The sequence below is a fragment of the Nycticebus coucang genome, chromosome 20, assembly GCF_027406575.1.
Source record: "Nycticebus coucang isolate mNycCou1 chromosome 20, mNycCou1.pri, whole genome shotgun sequence".
NCBI classification, from domain to species: domain Eukaryota; kingdom Metazoa; phylum Chordata; class Mammalia; order Primates; family Lorisidae; genus Nycticebus; species Nycticebus coucang.
The window spans coordinates 34,725,041-34,744,443 of NC_069799.1; the positions used below are offsets into that span (position 1 = coordinate 34,725,041).

The 19,403-nt window shown below is 42.7% G+C and overlaps 1 protein-coding gene and 1 non-coding gene across 3 annotated transcripts in view; one reads left to right on the top strand and one right to left on the bottom strand.

The window, feature by feature from the left end:
• Positions 1–19,403, top strand: part of LOC128572304 (zinc finger protein 43-like) — a 505,819-nt gene that overhangs the window by 342,165 nt on the left and 144,251 nt on the right. The gene's annotated exons all lie outside the window — the stretch shown is intronic.
• LOC128573155 (U6 spliceosomal RNA) lies at positions 16,427–16,533 on the bottom strand. The gene has a single exon (XR_008376325.1). It is a non-coding gene; the product is annotated as a U6 spliceosomal RNA (small nuclear RNA).

Below are 19,403 nucleotides of genomic sequence, written 5' to 3' on the forward strand. Positions count from 1 at the left end.
AACAATGTAACCTAATCATTTGCGCCCTCATAGTAATCTGAAATTTACAAAAAAGAGATGCAAAAATAAAACAACTAATAAGTGTTCTCTCTCTCTCTCTTTTTTTTTTTTTTTTTGATACAGTCTCAAGCCCTGGGTAGAGTACTGTAGCGTCACAGATCACAGCAACCTCAAACTCTTCAGCTCAAGTGATTCTCTTGCCTCAGTCTCCCAAGTAGCTGGTACTAGAGGCACACACCACAATGCCTGGCTATTTGTTGTGGTTATTGCAGTTGTCATTGTTGTTTTTTAGCTGGCTTGGGCCGGGTTCAGACGGCCAGCCTCGTTGTATGTGGCGAGCACCCTACCCACTGAGCTACAGGTGCCACCAACTTTTAAGTATTTTCATTGTTTAAACATATATACAGATATTTGGCATGGCACCTGTAGCACAATGGTTATGGGGCAAGCCACATACACGGAGGCCGACAGGTTCAAACCTGGCCAGGGCCAGCTAAACAACCATGACAACTGAAACAACAAAAAACAAAATAGCTGGGCACTGTGGGGGGTGCCTGTAGTCCCAGCTACTTGGGAGGCTGAGGCAAGAGAATTGCTTAAGCCCAAGACTTTGAGGTTGCTGTAAGCTGTGACCCTACAGAACTATACAGAAGGCGACAGCTTAAGACTCTTTCTCAAAAAAGAAAAAAATTAACATATATTTTGGAGACAGTATCTTACTCTACTGCCCCAGATTAGAGTGCAGAAATGTTATAGCTCACAGCAACCTCAAACTCCTGGGCTCAAGCAATCCTCATCCTTCAGCCTCCCAAGTAGCTGGGACTACAGGCCCACCCCAACACCACCACAACCCCTTGCTAATTTTTCCATTCTCAGTAGAGACAGGATCTTGCTCTTGCTCAGGCTGATCTCCAACTCCTGAGCTCAAGCAATCCACCCACCTCAGCCTCCCAGCATACTAGGATTGTAGGCATGAGTCTTGGCACTTGGCCTCTTTGAATATATTAAACCATCCTTTTCAATTCTCAAAAAAATAATAAAAATAAAAAATACATATAAATACACACACACATACACAAATTCATAGTTTTTCAATAAGGACTAAAATCTCTCAGCCTGACCCCTTTCTCTTGGCTCCTGCTCCCTCACCCTTGTGGATTTCTGTTTTTATAAACCGTTAAAAAACCAAGAAACTGGGTGGTGCCTGTGGCTCAGTGAGAAGGGCGCCGGCCCCATAGACAGAGGGTGGTGGGTTCAAACCAAAACTAAAACAAAAAAATTGATGGGTGTTGTGACGGGCGCCTATAGTCCCAGCTACTCGAGAGGCTGAGGCAAGAGAATCGCTTTAGCCCAAGAGCTAGAGGTTGCTGTGAGCTGTGATGCCACAGCACTCTACTGAGGGTGACAAAGTGAGACTCTGTTCTAAAAAAACAAAAGCTAATAACAAAAACAAAAACAAACCAACAAAGCAAAAGAAAATGTAAATTATTTCTCTTTACATTTCCTTGGATATTTTGTCTTTTAAATATATTCCTTTTAAGCATCCATGTGAGAGTCCCATGTGGAACAACACAGTATGAACAATCAGGCCTAAGGATTGGGAACACCTAGAAATTCAATACTCACATTTGCTGAGGAAAAATGGACACACCATTCACATTTACAATACCTTGTGAATTCACCTTTAATTACTTCTCCCTCCCCTTAAATTCAGCTACCCATTTGACCTCTCCTCCCACTCTCTAATATAAAATGAACTTACAAACTTTTATATCCTAATTTAGGCCTAAAGAAATTTTTTTTCTTTTTTTGAGACAGAGGCTCAAGCTGTCACCCTGGGTAGAGTGCTGTAGCACCACACCTCACAGCAACTTCCAACTCCAGGGCTCAAGCAATTTTCCTGCCTCCGCCTCCCAAGTGGGTGGGATTACAGGCGCCTGCCACAACTCCCGACTATTTTTTGGTTGCAGCCATCATTGGTGCTTTGGCGGGCCCAGGCTGGACTCGAACCCACCAGCTCAGGTGTATGTGGCTGGTGCCTTACCTGCTTGAGCCACAGGCGCTAAGCCCCTAAAGAAATTCTTTTCTCACCCTATGTGCAGGAACAACCAAATAACTTGAGCTTTTTCACATCTCTGGCCAGGGCCTACGGGACACTACACTGCTTGTCGGGTTGTTTTAGATCCCAGGTGACCTTTCCACCACCTCTCTCTCCTTATTGTTTTGTAAATTTTGTTCCCACCCTAAAGAAGCTTATCTTGAATCATTTGGGAAATTAACTTTTGTTTTGTGTTTTGGGAGACAAGAGTCTCAGTTGGGTAGAGTGCCCTGATATCAGAGCTCACAGCAACATCAAACTCTTGGCCTCAAGTGATCGGTTTGCCTCTGCCACCTCCCAGGAGGTAGGACTACAGATGCTTGCCACAGTGCCCATCTATTTTTTAGAGACAGGGTCTGGCTCTTTCTCAGGCTGGTCTCAAACTCCTGAGCTCAGGAGATCCACCAGGCTAGGCCTCCCAGAGTGATGGGATTACAGGCCTGAGCCACAGGGCCTGGCTCTGGAAACTAACTTTTGAATTGTAAATGTTATAGATTGTCAATGAGTCACACTGCTTTTTTTTTTGAGACAGAGTCTCAGTTTGTAACTCTTGGTAGAGTGCCATGGTGTCACAGCTCACAGCAATCTCAAGATGTCCATCTTTTATGGCAGAAGTTACACAGCAGGTAAGCAAATTTTTGAAAATTCACTAGAAATTGCAAACAGCCTGGAGACCTCAATCCTCAGCAAAAGAAAAAGAAAAATCACACACTAAAAATAATACTGCCAAACTATGCCAAGAGATCCATTTATACTAAAACCAGGTATTGCCCCATCCATTACTGTGAATAAAAACAGTCCCTAAAGGCAGGCTCAAATTAAATCTTTAGAAAGTTATTTATAGGCTCAGCGCCCATAGCTCAGTGGTTAGGGTGCTGGCCACATGCACAGGGGATGGTGGGTTCAAACCCAGCCCGAACTTGCTGAACAAACAAATAACAGCAACAACAACAAAAATAGCCGGCATTGTGGCCGGTGTCTGTAGTTCCAGCTATAAGGGAGGCTGAGGCGAGAGAATCGCTGGAGCCCAAGAGCCGGACGTTGCTGTGAGCTATGACGTCACAGCTATGACATCACCGAGGGCGACAAAGTGACACTGTCTCAAAAAAAACACAAACAAACAAAAACTGCAGCAAGTATTATCCTTATTCACAAGTTCTCTCTTCCCAAACCCCAGTCAACCCCTATAGTAAATTTACATCCCTTTTATTCTGGTAACCAAGTCCAGGCCAACGATGGAAAGACGGGCTGGAGAAAAACAGCTGAAGGAAAAGTAGACTAGTCCAGAAGATGTTCTACTGATGGTGACTGCGGAATTACTAGTCTTCCCGATAGTAAAGTCGTTTCAAAAATCATCTCCCTGTTTCCATGTTTAACTACAACTACAGGCAACAGAGCCTCTCTTCACCAACACCGTGAGCCACCGCGCCTGGCCCTAAGTTTACCTTTAACAGGAGAATGCAGGGACTGGGGCCCCACCGACTACAGCTCCTTCCAGGAACAAGCCCCTCACACTCCGTCGCGATTCTTCCCTGAGGACCTTTCCATTGGCACCATGTGGGAGGGACGCCATGCCCTGCAGGCGCACAGCTGTTCAAAGAGATCTCTGGGCACTGGTCCAAGTAACCGCTCCAGGAAGGGGCCAGAGAAAAGAGTCCCAACCTCCACCCCTTGCCACGTTTTGCCCAAAGGTGTCTGAGGGCCAAGGGGCGCCTGTGCCAAACTATGCTCTGAAGTTTCTGAAACTGAAGTGAAATTGCCTGGTCAGGCCACAGCCACTTATAGTGGAAACCACGCCCCTCCCACTCTCAGGACTCCCAGTCTTCCGGAATGTCCCAGTGTCCTCTCAACAGATCTCAGAGTACCTGCAGGTCACAGGGTGACAGAGGCTGCAGCAGACACACCTGGATCCTCCAGGACATACAACAACGGAAGAAGGGACCGCAGCTCAGCGGCCAGAGCCAACCGAGGAGAGCACTCAGGTTGCCCCAGCCCGGTCCTCTCTGGCTGTGCATCTGTTTGGACAGCTCACATTGTGGCATCCCTGATTGGATAAGTCCTCAGGCCCCACCTCTCTGACCTTGAGTGACAGTAATGAAGTCAGCCTGAGATTGCAGCTCTTTTTTTCTTTTTCGTTCTTTCTTTTTTTTTCTTATTAAGGGCAGGGACCATGATTTTATACATTTCGATATTCCAGAGACACTGTGCTTGCCATAGAGTAGGTGTTTAACAAATTTTGACTAAAGGAATGAAAATCTATTTCCTGAGTGTTCAGTCTGTCCTAGGCTTTATGACCTATTATTTAAATAGGAATTAGACTCTGCTTTGAAGGCGTTTTCAATATACCTCAGGAAGTAGCCTGGTGTTGTGGCAGGCACCTGTAGTCCCAGCTACTCAGGAGGCTGAGACAAGAGAATCTCCTAAGCCCGAGAGCTGGAGGTAGCTGTGAGCTGTGACGCTACCACACTCTACAGAGGGTGATATAGTAACACTCTGTCTCAAAAAACAAACAATAAAAATAAAAAACAATAAAAAGTTTGTCTACCGAGGGTGACAAATTGAGACTCTGTCTTTTTTTTTAAAAAAGTAATATTTAAATATTTCGTCACACTTTTCACATTTGTAGAATTTCTTCATGAATTATTTGACAAACTAAAAGGTGTGAGCACTGTGTAAAGGATTTGCTACTTTGTTCTCATTCGTTTAGGTATTCTGTTATGAATTATTATTGTTTTGTTTTGAGGCAGTCTCACTTTGTTGCCCTCTGTAGATTGCTGTGGCTTCATAGCTCACAGCAACCTCCAGCTCTTGGGCTTAGACAACTCTCTTGCCTCAGCCTCCCGAGTAGCTGGGACTACACGTGCCTGTCACAAGGCCTGGCTATTTTTGCAGGTGGGGTCTCACTCTTGCTTAGGCTGTTCTGGAACTTGTGAACTCAGGCAATCCACCTGCCTTGGCCTCCCAGAGTGCTAGGATTACAAATATAAACCACCATGCCTGGCCCTGTTATGAATTTTTTTTTTTTCACTATTTTTTTTTTTTTTTATTGTTGGGGATTCATTGAGGGTACAATAAGCCAGTTACAGTGATTGCAATTGTTAGGTAAAGTCCCTCTTGCAATCATGTCTTGCCCCCATAAAGTGTGACACACACTAAGGCCCCACCCTCCTCCCTCCATCCCTCTTTCTGCTTCCCCCCCCCATAAACTTAATTGTCATTAATTGTCCTCATATCAAGATTGAGTACATAGGATTCATGCTTCTCCATTCTTGTGATGCTTTACTAAGAATAATGTCTTCCACTTCAGGTTAATACGAAGGATGTAAAGTCTTCATTTTTTTTAATAGCTGAATAGTATTCCATGGTATACATATACCACATTTTTTCATAGGTTTGTTAGCCATTCGTCTGTCATCTTTAGAGAAAGTTCTATTCATGTCTCTTGCCCATTGATATAAGGGATTGTTGGCTTTTTTCATGTGGATTAATTTGAGTTCTCTATAGATCCTGGTTATCAAGCTTTTGTCTGATTGAAAATATGCAAATATCCTTTCCCATTGTGTAAGTTGTCTCTTTGCTTTGGTTATTGTGTCCTTAGCTGTACAGAAGCTTTTAAGTTTAATGAAGTCGCATTTGTTTATTTTTGATGTTGTTGCAATTGCCATGGCAGACTTCTTCATGAAGTCTTCCCCCAGGCCAATATCTTCCAGTGTTTTTCCTATGCTTTCTTTGAGGATTTTTATTGTTTCATGCCTTAAATTTAAGTCCTTTATCCATCTTGAATCAATTTTTGTGAGTGGGGAAAGGTGTGGGTCCAGTTTCAGTCTTTTACATGTAGACATCCAGTTCTCCCAACACCACTTATTGAATAGGGAGTCTTTCCCCCAAGATAAGTTCTTGTTTGGTTTATCAAAGATTAGGTGGTTGTAAGATGTTAGTTTCATTTCTTGGTGTTCAATTCGATTCCAAGTGTCTATGTCTCTGTTTTTGTGCCAGTACCATGCTGTCTTGACCACTATGGCTTTGTAGTACAGACTAAAATCTGGTATGCTGATGCCCCCAGCTTTATTTTTGTTACTAAGAACTGCCTTAGCTATACGGGGTTTTTTCCGGTTCCATACAAAACGCAGAATCATTTTTTCCAAATCTTGAAAGTACGATGTAGGTACTTTGATAGGAATGGCATTGAATAGGTAGATAGCTTTGGGAAGTATAGACATTTTAACAATGTTGATTCTTCCCATCCATGAGCATGGTATGTTCTTCCATTTGTTAATATCCTCTGCTATTTCCTTTCTGAGGATTTCATAGTTTTCTTTATAGAGGTCCTTCACCTCCTTCGTTAGGTATATTCCTAGGTATTTCATTTTCTTTGAAACTATGGTGAAGGGAGTTGTGTCCTTAATTAGCTTCTCATCTTGACTGTTATTGGTGTATACAAATGCTACTGACTTGTGGACATTGATTTTATATCCTGAAACATTACTGTATTTTTTGATGACTTCTAGGAGTCTTGTGGTTGAGTCTTTGGATTTCTCTAAGTATAAGATCATGTCATCAGCAAAGAGGGAGAGTTTGACCTCCTCTGCTCCCATTTGGATTCCCTTTATTTCCTTGTCTTGCCTAATTGTATTGGCTAGAACTTCCAGCACTACGTTGAATAGTAAAGGTGACAGAGGACAACCTTGTCTGGTTCCAGTTCTAAGAGGGAAAGCTGTCAGTTTTACTCCATTCAGTAAAATATTGGCTGTGGGTTTGTCATAGATAGCTTCAATCAGTTTTAGAAATGTGCCACCTATGCCTATACTCTTCAGAGTTCTAATTAGAAAAGGATGCTGGATTTTATCAAATGCTTTTTCTGCATCTATTGATAGGATCATGTGATCTCTATTTTTGCCTCTGTTAATATGGTGCATAACGTTTATAGACTTGCGTATGTTAAACCAGCCTTGCATCCCTGGGATGAAGCATACTTGATCATGATGAATGACTTTTTTGATGATAAGCTGTAATCTATTGGCTAGGATTTTGTTGAGAATTTTTGCGTCTATGTTCATGAGTGAGATTGATCTGAAATTCTCCTTTTTGTTTGGGTCTTTTCCTGGTTTTGGTATCAGGGTGATGTTTGCTTCATAGAATGTGTTGGGGAAGATTCCTTCTTCCTCAGTTTTTTGGAATAATTTCTGCAGTACAGAAATTGGATTAAAAACCTGTTATGAATTTTTTATGTACAAAGGTTTGAGCACAAGGCAAAGCTTGTCACGATCTTCACATTTGTAGAGTTTCTCTTCAACATGAATTCTATTATGTACAGAAGAAAACTGTGACTACTGACATAAGGCTTTGCCACATTCCTTACATTGTTACAATTTTTCTTTGGTATGATATCTCTTATTGTTGTTGTTGTTGCAGTTTTTGGCGGGGCCTGGGGCTGGGTTTGAATAGTCTGGTATATGGGGCCGGCACCCTACTCCTTGAACCACAGGCGCTGCCCTCTCTTATGTTTTCTAAGAGCTGAGGATCAGTTAAAAGATTTCCCACATTCTTTACATTTGTAAGATTTTTCTCCAATATGAATTTTCTTATGTGAATAAAGGTTTGGGCTCTGGTTAAAGGCTTTACCACATTCTCCACATTTGTGGGGTTTCTCTCCAGTATGAATTCTCTTATGTATTGCAACTTCTGAGCATGTAGTGAAGGCCATTGCACATTCTTCACATTTGTAGGATTTCTTTCCTGCATGAAATTGTTTATGTACAGTGAGATATGAGTGTGAGTTAAAGGCTGTGCCACACTTTTTACATTTGCAGGGTTTCTCTCCTATATGTATTCTTTTATGTATAGTTAGGTATGAACGTGAGTTACAGGCTTTTCTACAGTGCTCACATTTCTGAGGTTTCTCTTCAGTATGAATTCTTTTATGTGCAGAAAGTTGTGAATACTGGTTAAACCCTTTGCAACATTCTTGACATTTGTGGGCTTTCTCTCCACTATGAATTCTTTGATGTATAGAAAGGGGTGAGGACTCATTAAAGGCTTTGCCATATTCTTGACATCCGTATGGTTTTTCTCCACTGTGAATTCTTTCAAGTATGGAAAGATGAATGTACTGCTTAAAGGCTTTGCCACATTTTTGACATTTGTAGGGTTTCTCTCCTGTATGAATATTTTTATGCCTAGTAAGGTATGAGCACCAGGAAAAGGCTTTGCCACATTCTTGACATTTGTAGGGTTTCTCTCTAGGATGAATTTTTTGATGTTGAGCAAGGGTTTCCCTATTGTTCAAGGCTTTAACATGTCCTTGAACTTTGTACGGTTTCTCTTTAGCATGAATTTTGTTATGTTTAGAAAGGTATGAGCAACAGGAAGAGGCTTTAACACATTCTTGACATTTGTAGGGTGTTTCTCCATTATAAATTCTCTTATGGTTAGACAATTTTGAGCTGTGGTTAAAACATTTGCCATAACTCTCACCTTTGGAGAATTTCCTCCATTATGAATTCCCTTATGATTAGAAAGGCCGGAGCAAGAATTACAGACTTTGCTACATCTATATTTGTAACTTTTCTCTCCAATATGAATTGTCTTGTTTATATTTAGATTTGACCATTTTCTGAAGACTTTCAAACATTTATTACATTAAAAAGTTTTGCTGGAATTCTGGGAAGATGGCCAACTGGTAGCAACCTTCAGCAGAGGGTCCTGAGCAGAGGAAGAAAAACTGGATGGAATCGGACTCTATGAAGCCAAAGACAGGGAGCTGAGCCAAGAAAGAAGTTTGGCAATCTGTAACTCCGAGGAAGAAAATTCTAAAAATCAAATTACAGGTACAAAGCCTATCGACTAGAGGACAGGGAGACATATTCCCCAAGCAGGGGGCCTGCTGCAGGCTATCTGTGAACAAGCAGAGCATAAAAGACCTCTCATTTTATCTGGCTGGAGAGAGCCGCTAAACTTTAGGTCTCTTTCTCCTGGAAGGTCCCATTTATCAACCTAGACACCACTCTGCCAGGCATAAAATTGAACAGATATTTTCCCCCACAAGTCCAAACTCCCAGTCCACCCTTTCCCCCTCACATGGCAGTCTGAACTTCTGCCCCCTGCAGAGCACAGAGTGTTTGGTCTTGTTTCAGAGAAAGAATTGGGCATAATGTGAACAGCCAACCATCAGAATGGAATCTGTGAATAACAGGGAAGAAAGACGGTGTGGGAAGAAAGGGACACTAGGCGGAAGAAGTCCCCTGGTTATGACTATGCCCAGTCAGTGGTAGTGTTGACTCTCAGTTCAAGCTGTGTCTGGTGGAATGGGGTACAGAACCCCCAGCTCTGATGGCACCCACAGTGGGAGAGTGGTTGCCCTGTGTGGACTGACTTTGGCAGACAGGGCTGGTCTCCAGCCTCTGGTGGACCTGCAAGTAGAGGCTTTATAGGCATGGACTGTGACCTGAGAGCCAGGGTGTGATCCCCTGATTCCAACAGAACCCCTGAACAGCCTTGAAAAGGCTTACTGGGTGTGAACCAAGACCTGAGGTCTAGGGTGTGGCCCACTGTCTCCAGTGGGGCTGGTGAGTAGAGGCTTAACAGGTGAGGACTGAGACATATAGGCTAAGTGTGGTGCCCTGACTCTAACAGAGCCTGCAAACAGAGGCTTGCCAGGCAGTGGACTGAGACTGGAAGGTGGGGGTGTGGTCCCCTGACTCTGACTTTTCTGGCAAGCAGAGGCTAGTTGTGTGTGGATTGAGACCAAATGGTGGGGTCCAGTGCCCTGACTCCAACAGAGCCTGAGAACATAGGCTTGCCAGGCAGTGCACTGAGACTGGCAGGAGGGGGTGTTGTACCCTGCCTCCAGCTAGTCTGGCAAGCAGAGGCTAGTTGTGTGTGGAGTGAGACCGGAGGGCAGGGCAGATGTCCTGACTCCAACAGAGCCTGAGAACATTGGCTTGCCAGGCAGTGCACTGAGACTGGCAGTTGGGGGCGTGGTCCCCTGACTCCAACTAGTCTGGCAAGCAGAGGCTAGTTAAATGTGGACTAAGACTGGTGGGTTGGGGCATGGCCCCTGGCTCCAGCTGGGCCTGTGAGCAGAGAAGCAGACAACAGTGTGGACTGAGTCTGGCAAACAGAAGTAGGGATTCCTGGCTCCATTTGTGCTCTTGGAGACCCTTGAATCCCTCACTGTTGGGCAGGGTTTGCACAGGCTGAGACAATTTGGTTGGAACCTTTGTCTGTGGCTGTCCATTAGGGGACATTCTTTTTTTTTTTTTTTGTAGAGACAGAGTCTCACTTTATCTCCCCTGGTAGAGTGTTATGGCTTCACAGCTCACAGTAAACTCCAGATCCTGGGCCTAGGTGATTCTCTTGCCTCAGCCTCCCCAGTAGCTGGGACGACAGGCGCCTGCCATAACACCCGGCCATTTTCTGTTGCAGTTTGGCCGGGGCTGGGTCTGAACCCACCACCCTCACTATATGGGGTCAGTGCCCTCACTCGGGGACATTCTGAGGTTGACCTTTGAAGTTCTGTAGCAGAAAAAAACTGGAGGATGTGGGCTGGGTGCTCAGCTGTTTGTATCTCTTCACGGTAGAGATTTAAACCTAATACTGTGGTTTCTTTGGATAGGGTAGAGGTTGGGTGGATATCAAACAGAGCTAGCTTGCACTATCTCACCAAGTACGTCCTCAGAGTCTCTGGATGAAACTATGAAAGAGGCCTTTGTAAGGTTGTAGGAGATAAGCCACAATTACAGAGCCTAGCGCTTTGGTAAGGGGCTATCTCTACTACCTGGAAACCCCAGTTGAATCTTACCCTACCAGTTCTAATAAGCAAACAGTGGAAAATAAACATGGTGCAAACTCAACAGAAAATCTCTGGCAACATGAATAACCAGAGTAGATCAACCCCCCCAAGAAATGACAAAGGAGATACAACTGAAGATGCCATGCATAAACAAATGGCAGCAATGTCAGAAATCAAATTCAGAATATGGATTGCAAATAAGATAAACAGAATGGAAGAAAAGATAGAAATTGAATTCCAAATAGAAGTTCTAAAGTTGTCTCAAGAAATTAATAAATTCAAAGCCCAAATCACAAATCATGGGCATAGTGAGAAAAGAGATAGCAGAACTCAAGGAAACGAAAAAGTTAGTTGAGGAACTCCAAAACACAATAGAATCCCTCAGTAATAGAGTTGACCAGGCAGAAGAAAGGATCTCTGAAACTGAAGACAAAGCTTTTGAATGTTCTCAAACACTCAAAGAGGCAGACAAATGGAGAGCAAATACTGATCATTCCCTGAAAGAGTTGTGGGATCTCTCCAAAAGATCAAATATTTGTCTTATAGGAATTCCTGAAGGAGAAGAGGATGGTCCTAAAGGTACAGATGCTCTACTTCAAGAGATTTTGGAAGAGAATTCCCAAGCATTGCAAGAGATACAGAGATTCAGATAGCACACAGTTTCAGAACCCCACCAAGACTCAATCCAAATAAAGCATCTACTAGACACATTGTGATTAACTTTGCCAAAGTTACAACGAAGAAGGAAATTCTGGAAGCAGCCAGATGTAAGAAAAGCATCACCTACAAATGTAGAAATATCAGAATAACTGCAGATCTCTCAGCTGAAACGTTTCAAGCCAGAAGAAGATGGTCATCAACCTTCAATCTTGTAAAACAAAACAACATCCAGCCCAGGATCCTGTATCCAGCTAAACTGAGTTTCATTTGTGATGGAGAAATCAAATACTTTAATGACATAGACAAGTTGAAGAAATTTGCCATAGCTAAACCAGCTCTCCAGGATATTCTCAGACCCATCCTCCATAATGACCAGTGCAATTCTCTACCTCCAACATAAACTCACCCAGACATTTTTGAAGCAAATCCAACTTCTACAATGGTGAAAGGATTAAAAATGTCCAATGCACATCTAAACATCATGACACCCAAAGTATAACCAGGCTTATCAATTCTCTCAATTAATGTGAATGGTTTAAATTGTCCTCTAAAGAGGCACAGGCTGGCTGATCGGATACATAAACTCAGACAGGATATCTGCTATATAGAAGAATCTCATCTTACCTTAAAGGATAAAAATACACTCAGGGTGAAGGGATGTACTTGTATATTACAGGCAAATGGAAACCAGAAAAAAGCAGGGGTTGCAATTTTAGTAGCAGATAAAATTGGCTTTAAATCAACAAAGATAAAGAAAAGGAAGGTCACTACATATTTGTCAAGGGAAACACCCAACATGAAGAGATTTCCATAATTAACATTTATGCACCCTACCACAATGCTCAATTCATAAAGCAGACCCTAATGGATATGAACAACTTGATATCTTCCTGCACTATAATAGTTGGAGATTTTTTTTTTTTTTGACAGAGCCTCAAGCTATCACCCTGGGTGACATTATAATTTTTTAATTAATTAATTTTTTATTGTTGTTATTATTTTCTTGAGACAGAGTCTCACTTTCTTGCCCTTGGTAGAGTGTCGTGGAATCACAGCAACCTCAAACTCTTGGGATCAAGTGATTCTCTTGCCTCAGCCTCCTGAGTAGCTGGGAGTACAGGTGCCTGCCACAACATCCAGCTATTTTTATATTATTATTTTTATTTTTTTAACTTTATTCAAATTAATATGAGGGTACAATATTTAGGTTACATTGTTCTCACTTCCAGCATAAAGTTCCATTTGTAGGGGCATCCCTCACCCAAGGGGCGTGTTATACACCCTCACAATGTGCATGTTAGGTAAGTTCCCACCTCATGCTCTCCCTCCCTCTGCCATAGGTCCTCCCCACTCCCCCCTGCCACTTCCTTCTACTCCTGAACTGGACTATAATAGTGTTTCATTGTTCTTAGGAACACATAATTGTTTATATGTTGATTTCATATTAGCATGGAGGACACTGGATATTCAGCTTTCCATTCTTGTGATACTTTACTAAGAAGAATATACTTCAACTCCATCCAGGGAAATGTAAAAGATGTAGTCTCCATCTTTTTTAATGGCTGCATAATATTCCATGGTATGCATATACCACAGTTTATGGGCACTTAGGTTGCTTCCATGACTTGGTTATTATGAATTGAGCTGCAATAAACATTCTAGTGCAAATGTGTTTGTGGTAAAATGATTTATGTTCTTCTGGGTAGATACCTAGTAATGGGATTGCAGGGTCACATGGAAGGTCTGCATTTAGATCTTTGAAGATTCTCCATACTTCTCTACAAAAGGACTGTATTAGTTTTCAATCCCACCAGTAATGTAGAAGTGATCCTTTCTCTCTACATCCACACCAGCATCTGGTGTTTTGGGACTTTGTGATGTGGGATAATCTAGATGGGGTTAAGTGATATCTTAGAATTTTTCTTTTTTTGCGTGTTTTTTGGCCGGGCTAGGTTTGAACCCACCACCTCTGGCATATTCAGCCAGCGCCCTACTCCTTTGAGCCACGGCTGCCGCCCCTTAGAGTCGTTTTGAATAGCATTTCTCTAATGATTAAAGATGATGAGCATTTTTTCATGTGTTTACTGGCCATTCATCTGTCATCCTCAGAGAAATTTCTGTTCAAATCACTTGCCCACTTATAGAGAAGGTTGCTTGCACTTTTCTTTTCTTTTTTGAGACAGAGCCTCAAGCTGTCCCCCTGGGTAGATTGCTGTGGCATCGCAGCTCACAGCAACCTCCAATTCCTGGGCTCAAGCGATTCTCCTGCTTCCGCCTCCCAAGTAGCTGGGACCACAGGTGCCCACCACAACACCGGCTATCTTTTGGTTGCAGCCATCATTGCTGTTTGGTGGGCCCGGGCTGGATTCGAACCCTCCAGGTCACCTGTATGTGGCTGGCGCCTTGAGCCACAGGCACTGAGCCTGTTTGCACTTTTCTTCTTATTTAATTTGAGTTCTCTGTAGATTCTAGTTATCAGGCCTTTGACAGATTAATAACATGCAAAAATCTTCTCCCATTCTGAGGGCTGTCTCTTTGCTTTGTGATACTCTTAGCTGTGCAAACCTTTTTAGCTTGATCAAGTTCCAGTCATTTGTTTTTGGTTTTGCTGCAATTGCCAGGGGGCAGTCTTCCTCATAAAGTTTTTTCCCAGGCATATATCTTCAAGTGTTTCCCCCACACTCTCTTCTAGAATTTTTATTGTTTTGTGTCTTAAATTTAAATCTTTTATCCAACAAGAATCAATTTTTGTCTATGGTGAGAGGTGCGGATCCAGTTTGTCTTCTGCATACCGATAAGCAGTTTTCCCAGCACCATTTGTTAAATAAGGATTCTTTTCCCCATTGCATTTTTTTGTAAGACTTAGCAAAGATTAAATGACAATATGTGTTGGCTCAGTGCCTGTAGCTCAAGTGGCTAAGGTGCCAGGTACATACACCAGAGCTGGTGAGTTCGAATCCAGCCTGGGCCTACCAAACCACAATGACAACTACAACCAAAAAATAGCCAGGCATTGTGGCAGGCGCTTGTAGTCCCATCTACTTGGGAGGCTCAGAGGCTGAGAAACGCTTAAGCCCAAGAGTTTGTGGTTGCTATGAGCTGTGATACCATGGCACTCTACCCAGGGTGACAGCTTTAGGCTCTGTCTCAAAATAAATAAATAAGTAAATGATGATATGTGGCTGGGTTCATCTCTAGATTCTCTATCCTATTCCATAGATCTGTTTTTCTATTTTTGTGCCAGTACCATGCTGTTTTGATCACTATAGCCTTGTATTATAACCCAAAGTCTGGCAACGTGATGCCTCCATAATTGTTTTTCTTTTCTTTTTTTTTTTTTTTGAGAAAAAACCTCACTATGCCACCCTCAGTAGAGTGCTGAGGTGTCACACCTCACAGCAACTTCAAACTGGTGGGCATAAGTGATTCTATTGCCTCAGCCTCCCAAGTAGCTGGCACTACTGTTTTTATTGTTGCAGTTGTCATTGTTGTTTTAGCTGGCCCGGACCAGATTTGAACCTGACAGCCTCAGTGTATGTGGCTGGCGCCCTATCCACTAAGCTATGGGCACTGGTCCCAGCTATTTTTTTGTTGTAGTTATCACTGTTGTTTAGCAGGCCCAGGCCAGGTTTGAACCTGCCAGCCCCAGCGTACATGGCCTGCACCATAACCACTGAGCTACAGGAACCAAGCTGGGAATTGTTTTTATTTTTAAGAACTATATTTGCTATTAGGGTTTTTTCTGGTTCCATATGAATCAAAGTACTACTTTTTCAAGTTCTCTAAAGTATATATATATTATTGGTGCTTTAATGAAGATTGCATTAAATCTATAGATTGCTCTGGGTAGTATGGACATTTTCACGATGTTGATTTTTTTTTTTTTTTTTCAGACAGAGTCTCACTATGTGGCCCTGGATAGAGTGCTGTGGCATCACAGCTCACAGCAACCTCAAAGTCTTGGGCTTAAGTGATTCTCTTGTCTTAAGTGATTCTTTTGTCTCAGCCTCCCATGTAGCTGGGATGACAGGCACCCACCACAATACCTGGCTTTTTTTTCTGTTTTTTTGCAGCTGTCATTGTTGTTTAGCTGGTTCAGGCTGGGTTTGAACCCGCCAGACTTGGTGTATGTGGTTGACACCCTACCCATTGAGCTATGGGCACCACTAATGATGTTGATTCTTCCCAGCCATGAGCATGGTATATTCTTCCATTTGTTGACATCTGCTATTTCCTTTCTCAGAGTTTCATAATTCTCTTCATAGAGATCTTTTGCTTCTTTTGTTAGTTATATTCCCAGGTATTTCATCCTCTTTGGTGCTATTGTAAAACGAATAGAATCTTTGATTTTGTTCTCAGCTTGACAATTGTTGGCATATATGAAGACTACTGATTTGTGGGTATTGATTTTGTAATCTGAGACATGCTATATTCCTTGATTCACTTTTAAGAGCTTTGTAGTTGAGTCCCTGTGGGTTTGCAGGTAATAAGATCGTATCATCTGTGAAGAGGGAGAGTTTGACCTCCTCTGCCCCCATTTGGATTCCTTTTATCTCTTTCTCTTGCCTTATTACGATAAGTAAGATTTATAACACTGTGTTAAAGAGCAGTGGAGACAGTGGGCATACTTGTCTGGTTCCAGATTTGATTTGGAATGCTTTCAGTTTTACTCTGTTCAATGTGATATTGGCTGTGGGTCTGCTGTAGATAGCCGCTATCTGCCTAAGGAATGTTCTTTCTAAGCCTATTTTCTTGAGTGTTTTTATCATAAAAGTATGCTGGATATTGTTAATCCTTTTCTGCATCAATTGAAAGAATCATATGGTCTTTGTTTTTGATTCTATTTGTGTGGTGTTTTATTTTATTTTTTTTAATTCAAAAATATGGACTGCTTCACGAATTTGCTTGTCATCCTTGCGCAGGGGCCATGCTAATCTTCTCTGTATTGTTTCAATTTTGGTATATGTGGTGCCGAAGCCAGCACATGGTGTTTTATATTTATATATTTGTGTATGTTGAACCAACCCTGTGTCTCTGGGATAAAACCCACTTGATCATGGTGTATAACCTTTTTAATGTGTTGTTGTAATATGTTTGCTAATATGTTGTTGAATATTTTTGCATCAATATTCATTAATGATATTGGTCTATAGTTTTCTTTTTTTGTTGGGTCCTTTCCCTGGTTTGGGGATCAGGGTGATATTTGCTTTGTAGAATGTGTTGGGGAGGATTCCTTCTTTCTCTATATTTTACAAAAGTTTATGCATGATAGGAACTAGTTCTTTGAAAGTTTGATAGAATTCCAGTGTCAAACCATCTGGTCCAGGGCTTTTCTTTTTGGGGAGATTTTGTATAATACTATTTCAGTACTATCAAGTACTGAGTGCAGGCGCTGAGCCTTCTTTTTGATTCTTTTAGGGACTTTAGACATTTAGTTATGTGGCCATAGAATTCTTTTTGGAATAGTGGGATAATTAGACCCTAAGAACTTTGGCCATGACAATGTGTAATTTATTTATTTCTATTTCAGGAACTGTTGGTATTCAAGGATGTAGCCATAGAATTCTCTCCAGAGGAGTGGAAGTACTTAGACCCTGCTCAGGAAAATTTGTATAAGAATGTGATGTTAGAGATCTCCACACACCTGTTCTCTGTGGGTGACAATAACTTACCTACAATATCTGTAGTATACCTCAGGTTTTTTTTTTTGCTTGTTTGTTTTTGAGACAAAGTCACAAACTGTCACCCTGGGTAGAGTGCCATGGTAGCACAGCTCACAACAACCTCCAACTCTTGGGCTTAAGCGATTCTCTTGCCTCAGCTCCCAAGTAGCTGGGACTACAGGCCCCTGCCACAACGCCTGGTTATTTTTTGGTTGTAGTTGTCATTGTTGTTTGGCAGGCCCAGGCTGAATTGGAACACACAAGCTCTGCTGTATGTGGCTGGCGTCTTAACCGCTTGAGCTACAGGCGCAGTGCGTGTGTGTTTGTTTGTTTGTTTGTTTTTTTAGAGACATAGTCTCACTTTGTCACCCTTGGTGGAGTGCTGTGGCGTCACAGCTCACAGCAACCCCCAGCTCTTGGGCTTAGGCGATTCTCTTGCCTCAGCCTCCTGAGTAGCTGGGACTACAGGCGCAGGCCACAGTGCTGGCTGTTTTTTTGTTGCATTTTGGCCCGGGCTGTGTTCAAACCCTCCACCTCCATATATGGGTACGGCACCCTACTCACTGAGCCACAGGAGCTACCCTATTTGTTTGTTTTTGAAAGACAGAGTCTCACTTTGTCACCCTTGGCAGAATACCGTGGTGTCATAGTTCACAGCAACCACAAACTCTTGGGCTCAAGCGATTTTCTTGCCTTAGTCTCCTGAGTAGTTGAGACTACAGGCACCTGCCACAACGCCCCACTATTTATTTTTTTTTTTTTTTGAAACAGAGTCATACTTGGTAGAGTGCCAGGGCATCATAGCTCACAGCAACCTCAAACTCTTGGGCGTAAGTGATTCTCTTGCCTCTGCCTACCAAGTAGCTGGGACTACTGGCATCTGACACAATGCCCAGCTATTTTTAGAGATGGGGTCTTGCTCTGGCTCAGGCTGATCTCGAACCTGTGAGCTCAGGCAATCTACTCACCTCGGCCTCCCAGAGTGCTAGGGTTATTTTCCGTATGAATGAGTTTCATATTCTTGTTTAAGAAAAAAAGACTGGGCTGGGTACAATGCTTCTTGCCTGTAATCCTAGCATTCTGAGAGCCTGAGGTCGGCAGATCTCTTGAGCTCAAGAGTTTGAGACCAGCCTGAGCAAGAAGAAGTCACCATCTCTAGTAAAAATAAAAAAAATTAACCAGGTGTTATGGTGGGTGCTTGTTTTTCCAGCTACTCAGGAGGCTGAGGCAAGAGGATCGCTTGAGCTCCGGAGTTTGAGGATGCTGTGAGCTATTATGGTGCCATAGCATTCTACCCAGGATCACTAACTGAGACTGTGTCTCAAAAAAAAAAAAAAAAAGAAGAAGAAAAAGAAGAAGAATTAGCTGGGCATCGTGTTGGGCACCTGTAGTCACAATTATTCAGGAGGCTATGGTAGGAGGTTGCTTGAACCCAGGAGTTTGAAGATGATGTGAGTTAGGCTCATGGGACTCTAGCCTGGAACAATACAGTGGGAAGACTTTGTCACAAAAAACCGAAAAAGATTAGGCTGGGAGGCAAGACCAACCTGAACAAGAGCAAGAGAAGCCAAGAGGAAAAATTGGCTGGGTGTTGTGGCAGATGCCTATACCCCTAGCAATTTAGGAGGTTGATGCAGGAGGATTGCTTGAACCCAGGAGTTTGAGGGTGCTGTGAGCTATGTTGCCATGACACTCTAGCCATAGCACTCTAGACTGTGTCTCAAAAAAAATTGCAGATTCTTTTTTTTCTTTAGAGACAGTCTCACTTTGTCGCCATGGGTAGAGTGCCATGGTGTCACAGTTGACAGCAACCTCCAGCTCTTGGGCTTAGGTGATTCTCTTGCCTCAGCCTCCTGAGTAGCTGTGATTACAGGCGCCTGCCACAATGCCCAGCTATTTTTTTGTTGCAGTTTGGCCAGGGCTGGGTTTGAACCCATAACCCTCAGTATATGGGGCTGGCGCCCTACTCACTGAGCCACAGGTACCGCCAAATTGTGGAATCTTAAAATTATTTTGGGACTGGGCACGGTGGTTCACACCTGTAATCCCAGCATTTGGGAGGCTGAGAGGGGTGTATTCCCTGCGTTCAAGAGTTCGGGACCAACCTGAGCAAGAGTGAGACCCTGTGCTAGACTTTTTTTTTTTTTCTAATTGAGGCAGAGTCTCATTTTGTCACCCTGGTAAAGTGCTG